The sequence below is a fragment of the Nelumbo nucifera genome, chromosome 7 (assembly GCF_055504915.1).
Source record: "Nelumbo nucifera cultivar China Antique chromosome 7, China Antique-T2T, whole genome shotgun sequence".
Classification (NCBI taxonomy): Eukaryota; Viridiplantae; Streptophyta; class Magnoliopsida; order Proteales; family Nelumbonaceae; genus Nelumbo; species Nelumbo nucifera.
Genome location: NC_142655.1, coordinates 44,327,188 through 44,337,443, shown reverse-complemented (window position 1 = coordinate 44,337,443; position 10,256 = coordinate 44,327,188). Strand labels below are relative to the sequence as shown.

Below are 10,256 nucleotides of genomic sequence, written 5' to 3'. Positions count from 1 at the left end.
TTAGATTTATTAGGATAGCCATAATAAACCTTGTGTTTTCCTAATTCAGTTGACCAAACCCAGCATTCGATCAACACTTATCACCACTCAACTGGGTACGATAGCGTTCCATGTTAAACAATGATAGCATTAAGATTTGTGAAAACAGTTAAATCAAAATAACAATAATTGAGATAGCTGCAATTACTGAATTTTGTTCCATCGATTCCTTTAGGTTGAACCATGTTAAAACATTGGTCAAAGGCTGTCACGAACAATTGACCCAAAAAGATATCAACCTAATTGCTACTTGTACCATTATTCGTGACAATTACGGATCACCGAAATCATGGATAGCAATAGGAATATCAACATTAATTCAGTTTGTCAAACTAAATAACATCAACATCCATTAAAAATATGCACAAGAATCAATGAATACTTGAATTAAAAAGCAAGAAAGTAAATTAACTACAGAACCTCACAATGACATAATCGAACATCCCCCCTTGAACCAGAAAAAGAAGCTTAGCTACTCATGATCTGCGCAATCTCCATGCCTTTCTTCTCCATAGCCGAACTGCTTTCTTGAACTTCTTGGCCTCTTGATGATCTCTTGGATCTTGGAATGAGTGATGCTAGAGCTGGTTCGCCCCCCTCTTTATATAGCCAAAGGAGAGGGCTGTTTTCCAACTCCTTCTAGGAGATCATCTTATCTTTAGGGAGTCTTGATCTTCTTTGAACTAATCCTATCCTATCTCTTATCTAATCCCCAACCTTCTTATCGTTATAGGATTACATTCAAAGTTTAGATCTAATAAGACTCTCTCCCTCTTGGGAGATTACATTCGAATTAGGACTCTAGACTCTTGCATCCGAGTTGGGCTTCTCTGCTACTTGGGCTGCTTCCGGGTTCTTCTGCGAGTTGGGCTTCAGCTGTTAAATGGGCCTGGCTACGAATTTGCTCCGACTTCGGGCCCAGTTTCGTACTCGATACGGGCCGAATCAGTCAAAACCCAAAACAGTAAAGTTGTGGGCGTTGCTTTCTTCTTTCTAATGCTTCTTGAATTGCCCAATTCGGAGTCCGGAACTGTGAGTTAGGCCCAGATCACTGACTGTCGCCAAAACTGTGCAAAATCACCCGAATTGGCCTGTTTCCTTCCAATTGCCTTTTTTATTGCCCTGAATCGAAATACAAGAGTAATGAGTGCATTTAAGTGCTAAATTAGTGTAAAAAGGATGAAATTAAGGGGACAAAATAAGGTTCTTCTAAGTCTCATTAGGAACTTCAATTACAGCAACAATAAGAAAAGATCCTGCTATATTTGTGGAAAGAAGGGGCATTATGCCGGAGTCTGCTGACATTGGAAAGGCAGAACCAAGTTTGTAAACATGGAAGAAGACAATCTAGTGGCCATGATTACTGAAGTGAACATGGCAGAATCGTCTTTTGGATGGTGGTTTGATTCAGGTGCCACATTCCATGTTTGCAAGGATAAGTCCTTACTCAAGACATATGAAGAAGTGACTGATGACCAGGAGGTATAGATGGGAAACCAAACATGTGCCAAAGTTTCTGGAAGAGGCAGCGTAGAGTTGAACTTCACCTCCGGAAATACACCGACTCTCCTGAATGTTCTCCTTGTTCCTAACGTTAGAAAGAACTTGGTCTCAGTAAATCTTGTCTGTAAGAGGGGATTCAAGGTCGTTTTTGAATCCGACAAACTAATCCTATCCAAGAATGGGATGTTTGTTCGAAAGGGATATGGTTGTAATGGTATATTCAAATTAAGTATTAATGAAAGAAAAGTTTCTGCTTATATTGTTGATTCTTTCTCTTTATGGCATGATAGATTAACACACTTGAATTTTAAATCCATAAAGAACATGAACAAACTTGGTATAATTGCTTATAGTAATGAATCAACTGAAAAATGTGATATACGTGTAAAATCTAAAATGGCTAAGAAACCTTTTCCTAGTGTTGAGAGAAATTCTCAACATCTAGAACTAATTCATTCTGACATCTGTGAACTCAATAGTGTATTAACTAGAGGAGGTAAGAGATACTTCATAACATTTATAGATGACTTTTCTAGTTACACCTATGTCTACCTTATGAGAACTAAGTGATGTGTGTGCAAATTACACATAATTCCTGATGTTTTATGCATAGTTTTGATGTTGATTTGTATAGTTTCTTACCTTAATTTAGGTTAATTTCAAAAAATTATCAAGGGAGACCAACTTAGGGGAAAGATAACATAAAACCATGGAAAAGAGGCCAAGTGGAGGCAATTCAGCCCAGCTGGAAGAAAGGCCCAGCCGAGAAGCCTAAGGAGGGTTATTCGGCCCATGAAGGCTAGGCAGCACTCCATGGGGGAACCCAAGGAGAGAGCCTAGCCGAAGCTCTCCAAGGGAGCCCATTCAGCCCAGCAAGAGGGAGGCCCATGTACAGCTCAAGAGCAGCCAAAGTGCAGCCTAAGGAGCCTAAAAGCGGCAAACTTTCTACAAGATCGAAAGGGGCTGAAGAGAAAGCTATAAGAGGAGAAGAGAAAGAGGGAAAAAGGGTTCAAACTCCTTTGGTTCAAAATCCTTTTGGGAGAATTGAGAGAGAGGCACACAAGAGAGAAGAAAGGGGGAGATTCAAGAAGATTCAAGAGAAGAAGAGGTGCTGAATCCGAATTTGGAGAAGAAGCCATTGGAGGAGATCAATCTAGGTTATCTTCTTCCTTGAATTCTGCGCAGGTGGTAAATGATCTCAGCTAGGGTTTTATGATATTTTCTCACTTGATTCTTCTTTCTTGCTGTAATTGAATCATGTTTCATGTAATTTCAGATCTGTAATTAGTTCTCTAGGGTTATTCGAATGGATTAGATTCAATCTTGATGTTTCTTGATTAGGATTTTAATTGTTAGAATAGCTAGCCAAATTGAATTTGTATGCTGGATTGTTCGAATTGCTTGGTGAAGAATTTAGACAATCTGATTTCTGTTTGGCCAAACTGTTCTTAATTCTTGGAGTTTCTAGATTGTTTGAGAAAGAGTTTATAAATTCGGATCTGCTAATCAAGAACCGAATTGAATACAAGGTTTGAGATAAGTTGTACAATTTGGTTGGTCTTCATTCAATTCTATAATGATGCCCTAGAACTCTTGATCTTAATGCATGCATGAGGATTAAATTCTTGATAGAGATATAAGAATCATCGCTCATGCATAGATTGAGCATGCGCTCAAGAGAGGTTGTCCATAACATTGGGGTTGCACCAAACCAAAGCTGAATCTCAATCTAATCAAATGACCTAAAGAATTAATTGCTGAATCAAATCTGTTCACATATAGCTTGTCTTCTCAACTGCATGAAAGGTATTTGATCCAATTTTCTAGAGATAGTTTGTTAGTTAGGGATTCAGTTTTGATTAGGTTAACATTTTGGTTAATCAGATAGTAGATGGCTGATATATTACTAGTAGTTTCTGTATAAGTCCTCATGGGAACGATACTCTGTTCATCACTTTATTACTTGAGCGGCTAGTGCACTTGCTAGTGTAGCAATTACGCATCAAGTTTTTGGTGTCATTGCCGGGGACTTATTATAGAAATATTAGGAACCTTTAGCCACTGTTAATCTGATTTGTAATTCTGTATAAGATGGTTCAGATTTGTGTACATTAACCTCCATTGCTGATATAAGTCATTTTCTTTCTTCTTGCTAATTGTAGTTGTCTTTGGTTGCTGATCTTGTTTTGGTAGTGTGCAGTTTTCTTGTTTGATAGATTACCTTTTTGATTGGTGTACATTAGCTTCTTTATTACTTTGACTTGTACAGTTTATGACAAGCAGATCTGAAATGGAGGGAATCCTCTATGATCCCGAGATTGAAAGAACTCTTCGCATCCGCCTTAGAGCTGCTAGACAAGTGAGAGCTGAAACTGAAGAGATGGTTGAACCAAGAACCATGATGGACTATGCCAAACCAACCCTTACCAGGGCTGCTTCAAGCATTGTGAGACCAGCCATAGCTGCTAATAATTTTGTGATCAAACCAGCCATAATTCAGATGATACAAAACATGGTTCAGTTTTGTGGCATGGCTCATGAAGACCCGAACATTCACGTAGCCAACTTCTTGGAAATTTGTGATGCTTTCAAGCACAATGGGGTGAGTGATGATGTTGTTAGGCTCATGTTGTTCCCATTTTCATTGAAAGACAAAGCCAAGACTTGGATGAATTCATTGTCGGCTAGATCTATAGAAACATGGGATGAAATGGCTAGCCGATTCCTCTCCAAGTATTTTCCTCCATCCAAGACAGCAAAGATGAGGAATGACATCACCACTTTCTTTCAGCAAGATGCAGAATCATTGTATGAGTCATGGGACCATTACAAGGAGCTGTTAAGGAAGGTCCCTCATCATGGACTTCCCATATGGTTGCAAGTGCAAACCTTCTATAATGGGCTAATCGAAGCAAACAAGACCATTATGGATGCGGCAGCCGGGGGTTCTATCAACAACAAGACCCCTGAAGTTGACCATGCACTCATAGAGGAGATGGCTGCAAACAACTATCAATTGCACTTCGAGAGAGCACAAGTTAGGCGGTAGCAAGGCCTTCACAATGTGGACACCTATGCAGCTATATCTGTGCAAATAGGTGCACTCAGCAAAAAGATAGATGAGTTGCAGATGGCAGCCATGCATGTTCAGTCCGTAACTTGTGAATGGTGTGGGGGAAGTCATATCAGCACTGAATGTCAAGTTGGCAATCAGTTTATGCAATCCCCAGAACAGGTAGACTTTGTTGGCAACTTTCCAAGGCAGCAAGGAAATCAGTACCCTCGTGCCTTTAACCCCGTATGGAGGAACAACCCGAATCAATCATGGTCAAATCAGAACATGGTGAAGCCCTTCCCCCAAAACTTCAATCAGCCGGAAAAGAATACTAACCTAGAAGAGCTAATGACCAAGTTCATAGCTAGTGTTGAAACAAGATTTCAGAACCAAGAGGCATCAATAAAGAACTTGGAGAATCAAGTTGGGCAATTGGCACAAATGATTTCAGCAAGAATACCGGGCACTCTACCTAGCAATACTGAAGTAAATCCAAGAGAGCAAGTGCAGGCTATCACTTTGAGAAGTGGTAAGGAGCTGCCAGAAGTGGAGAAGAAAGCAAGGGCTGAAAACAAGGTAGATGCAACCCTTGAAACCGAAAAGAAGGAGGAAGAGCAATCTGAACCAAAGAAGGAGAGAAACCAACAACCGCAAGTACCTTTTCCGAATAGGCTGAAGCAACACAAATTGGAAAGGGAATTCGGTAAGTTTCTTGAAGTGTTTAAGAGTTTGCATATTAACATCCCTTTTGCTGATGCTTTAGCCAGATGCCACACTATGCAAAATTCTTGAAAGAGATATTGGCAAATAAAAGGAAATTGGGAGATGTAGCTACTGTTGCACTCAATGAAGAATGCTCAGCAATCCTCCTCAACAAGCTGCCCCAAAAACTGAAAGATCCAGGGTGTTTCACTATCCCTTGTACTATAGGCAATTTGAAAATTGATAAGGCATTGTGTAATTTATGAGCTAGCATAAACATGATGCCATATTCGGTTTTTAAGAAACTAGGATTGGGTGAACCCCAACCCACTAGAGTTGCATTGCAATTAGCTGATAGATTCATCAAGCATTCTAGGGGATTCATAGAAGATGTGCTTGTTAAAGTTGATAAATTCATCTCTCCAGTTGATTTCATTGTATTAGACATGCAAGAGGATGTTGATATTCCTCTTATCCTAAGGAGACCTTTCCTAGATACGGGGAAGGCAATGATTGATGTCCAACAAGGGTAACTCAGCCTTAGGATTCAAGATGAGGAAATAACTTTTAAAATGTTTGATGCTATGAAACACACATCTTCTAGTGATGATTCATGTTATATAATAGATGTCATTGATGATGTGGATGGTGGATGTTTTCAGCTCAACGGTTAGCACCTCAAACTACATATAGCGGATGGAGCATTGCCTACCCCACCAACTGCGTACCTAGATGTTCATTGATCCCACTACAACGTCGAGCTTCAGATGGAAAACAAGCGCTTGTTGGGAGGCAACCCAATACTGATGAGTAGTTCTTTTTCTTTCTTGCTAATTATTCTTTTTCTTTATGCCTTTCTTTTTCGGTAGCATTAAGTTCTCTTTGTTTTGTAGATTGCTGCTCTCTTAGTGTTTATCATTCTCTCTTCCTAGTTTTGTGTGGTTCTTAGTAGCTAGAGGTTCCAAACAAAAGAGTTATTCCAAATTTTAGAACACTCTTCAGGGAATTCCTCTAAACCCCTCTCACTACGTGATATTGCTCTTCATGCAACTACCTTCATTGCTGGATTCATTTTCACTCTCTAACACCAGGAACATTGAGGGCAATGTTCATCTCAAGTGTGGGGGAGTTAGGCTGTATCTATGCACCTCAATCACCTCAACACATACATGCATTGATAGGCCAAATTTCAAGAGGGAATACAATGAGTTGAGGGAAATCTTTGTAAGTATGAGACTTTATTCTTGTGTATGATCCAATTTTATCACATTGCATGAGGTTAAGGAAGCCGAATAGGACTTTCATCTTGACCAGCCCTAACTTTCTTCATGTGTATGATGCACTTAACTGACATCTTAATGATCATTCGAGCTAGTTTGCATCTGAACTGTTAATGCATAAGGTTCAACAATTGCAAAAGAAAAAGAGAAAAAGAAAGGGACAAAGTCCAAATGACTCCGCTGTCATGAACTGAATAGTAAACTAGCGGTTTATGATATGAGTTCAGTCCCACTCTGCTATTCCGAGTTAAATAGTAAAACTAGCAGCTTGGAATATGAGTATTGTTGTTTGCCTCAAGCCTGTGACTAGTGTGAGATGGAGCATAAAATGCACTCACACCAAAAAGAAGAAAAAAAAAGGAGAATGCCCCGTGTGAGATGGAGCATAAAATGCACTCACACCAAAAAAAGGGGAAAGAAAAAATTTTGGTGATGGCTGAGGTTCAAAGGGACAAAATGTGGTTGAACACTCCATTAGGGGCAGTGACAGATTTGTGACCAAGCTCAAAGTAATGGTTAAATTGGGCGGTCAAGGAGCTCATTTACATATTGAATGGAAGTGAATGTTGGAGCATGAAGAATTTCATATTCTCCCTTGCCTTGGCTCTTATGTATGTGATAAGAATGGCAATTTAGAGGATTAGAATACCTGCACAAGTTTCCCGACCACTCAATGCATTCTCATCCTAAATTCATCTGGTAAATGATAATAATAAGGGGGGATGATCAGTTTATGGGTGATGTCTTTGCTTGAGGACAAGCAAAAGCTTAAGTGTGGGGCTGTTTGATGTGTCTGCAAATTACACATAATTTTTGATGTTTTATGCATGGTTTTGATGCTGATTTGTATAGTTTCTTACCCTAATTTAGATTAATTTCAGGAAATTATCAAGGGAGACCAACTTAGGGGAAAGATAACATAAAACCATGGAAAAGAGGCCAAGTGGAGGAAATTCAGCCCAGCTGGGAGAAAGGCCCAGCCAAGAAGCCTAAGGAGGGCTATTCGGCCCATGAAGCCTAGGCAGCACTCCGTGGGGGAACCCAAGGATAGAGCCTAGTCAATGCTCTCCAAGGGATCCCATTCGGCCCAGCAAGAGGGAGTCCCATGTATAGCTCAAGAGCAACCAAAGTGCAACCCAAAGAGCCTAAAGGTGGAAAACTTTCTAGAAGAGAGAAAGGGGCTGAAGAGAAAGCTATAAAAGGAGAAGAGAAAGAGGGAAAAAGGGTTCAAACTCCTTTGGTTCGAAATCCTTTTGGGAGAATTGAGAGAGAGGCACACAAGAGAGAAGAAAGGGGGAGATTCAAGAAGCTTCAAGAGAAGAAGAGGTGCTGAATCCGAATTTGGAGAAGAAGCCATTGGAGGAGATCAATCTAGGTTATCTTCTTCCTTGAATTCTGTGTAGGTGGTAAATGATCTCAGCTAGGGTTTCCTGATATTTTCTCACTTAATTATTCTTTCTTGCTGTAATTGAATCATGTTTCATGTAATTTCAGATCTGTAAATAGTTCTCTAGGGTTATTCGAATGGATTAGATTCAATCTTGATGTTACTTGATTAGGATTTTAATTGTTAGAATAGCTAGCCGAATTGAATTTGTATGTTGGACTATCCGAATTGCTTGATGAAGAATTTAGACAATCTGATTTCTGTTTGGACGAACTGTTCTTAATTCTTGGGGTTTCTAGATTGCTTGAGAAAGAGTTTAGAAATTCAGATCTGCTAATCAAGAACCGAATTGAATACAAGGTTAGAGATAACTTGTACAATTTGGTTGGCCTTCATTCAATTCTGTAATGATGCTCTAGAACTCTTGATCTTAATGCATGCATGAGGATTAAATTCTTGATAGAGATATAAGAATCATCACTCATGCATAGATTGAGCATGCGCTCAAGAGAGTTTTTCCATAACATTGGGGTTACACCAAACCAAAGCTAAATCTCAATCCAATCGAATGACCTAGAGAATTAATTGTTGAACCAAATCTCTTCACATATAACTTGTCTTCTCAACTGCATGAAAGGTGTTTGATCCAATCTATTAGAGAATGTTTGTTAGTTAGGAATTCAGTTTTGATTAGGTTAACATTTCGGTTAATCAGATAATAGATGGCTGATATATCACTAGTACTTGCTCTATAAGTTATCGTGGGAACGATACTCTATTCATCACTTTATTACTTGAGCGGCTACTGCACTTCCTAGTGTAGCAACTATGCATCAGTAAGAATGAAGCCTTTGACATGTTTAAAATCAGTTAGAAAAGAAAATTAAAATCCTTAGAAGTGATAGGGGTGTTGAATACATTAAAAATGAGTTTAATTCTTTCTGTGAAGGATTTTGAATAATATATCAGTGTTTTGCTCCCTATACCCCTCAACAAAATGGCCTGGCCGAAAGGAAAAATAGAATACTTATAGAAATGATAAACTGCATATTGTTAAAAGCTAATGCACCCTTAAACCTGTAGGGGGAAGCACTCTTAACAGCCTGTCATTTACATAACAGAATTGTTTCTAGAGTTAATAACAAATGCTCATATGAATTATGGATAGGAGAAAAACCTAATTTAGCATATCTAAAAGTGTGGGGGTGCTTATCATATTATAGAGTTCCAGATCCTAAAAGAACCAAGTTGGGACTTAGAGCTAAGAGAAGTATGTTCATTAGATATGCAGAACATAGCAGGGCCTATAGGCTTCTAGACTTAGATTCAGATTTAATAATTGAAACTAGAGATTTTGAATTCTTTGAGAATAAACTATGTTATGAATCTACAGAAAATGAATCCATAGAAAATGATAGAGAACCTGAAATAGAAACTCATATCTCAATACCTATTGATATTAATGACACTGAAAGAAGAAATGACACAACTGTAACACCTACAATAAAACCTAGAAGAAGTCAAAGATAAAGAACAGTGAAACACTTAGGTTCAGATTTTATCTCTACTCAGTCAATTGTATTTTTGGTTGAGGCTGATAGAGAGAAGATTTTAAATAAGATACCCATTGTCCTGAACATTGAAAATGATCCAAAAACCTACAGTGAGGCCATGACCTCTAGAGATGCTGCCTTTTGGAAGGTAGCTATAAATGATGAAATGGATTCAATAATGTCAAATAACACATGGGTACTAGTAGATCTGCCTCCAGGATCAAAACCAATCGAATGTAAATGGCTGTTTAAAAGAAAATACAACACTGATGGAACTGTACAAACTTTTAAGGCCAAATTGGTAGCCAAAGGATTTAGTCAAAAGGAAGGGATTACTTGTTCATCAGTGGCTAGAACAACTTCTAAAAGAACATTCATAGCATTAGCATCCATTTATCATTTATCTATTCATCAAATGGATGTTAAAACTGCTTATTTAAATGGTGATTTAAACGAAGAGGTTTATATGGGACAACCAGAATGATTTGTTCTTCTTGGAAATGAGAAGAAAGTCTATAAACTGGCTAAATCACTATATGGATTAAAATAAGCACCTAAACAATGGCATGAGAAATTTGATTCTTGCATTCTAGCTTTTGGTTTTAAACATAATAGTGCTAATACATGCACCTAAACAATGCTCAAAATTCACTAAAAATTATGGAGTAATTGTATGTCTTTATGTTGATGATATGCTTATTGTGGGTGCAAATATGGTTGGCATAAATGAAACTAAA

At 38.4% G+C, this 10,256-nt stretch overlaps 1 non-coding gene across 1 annotated transcript; it reads right to left on the bottom strand.

The window, feature by feature from the left end:
- Positions 1 to 4,300: 4,300 nt before the first annotated feature.
- Positions 4,301 to 4,407, bottom strand: LOC148790439 (small nucleolar RNA R71). Its single transcript, XR_016078983.1, has one exon. It is a non-coding gene; the product is annotated as a small nucleolar RNA R71 (small nucleolar RNA).
- Positions 4,408 to 10,256: the final 5,849 nt, after the last annotated feature.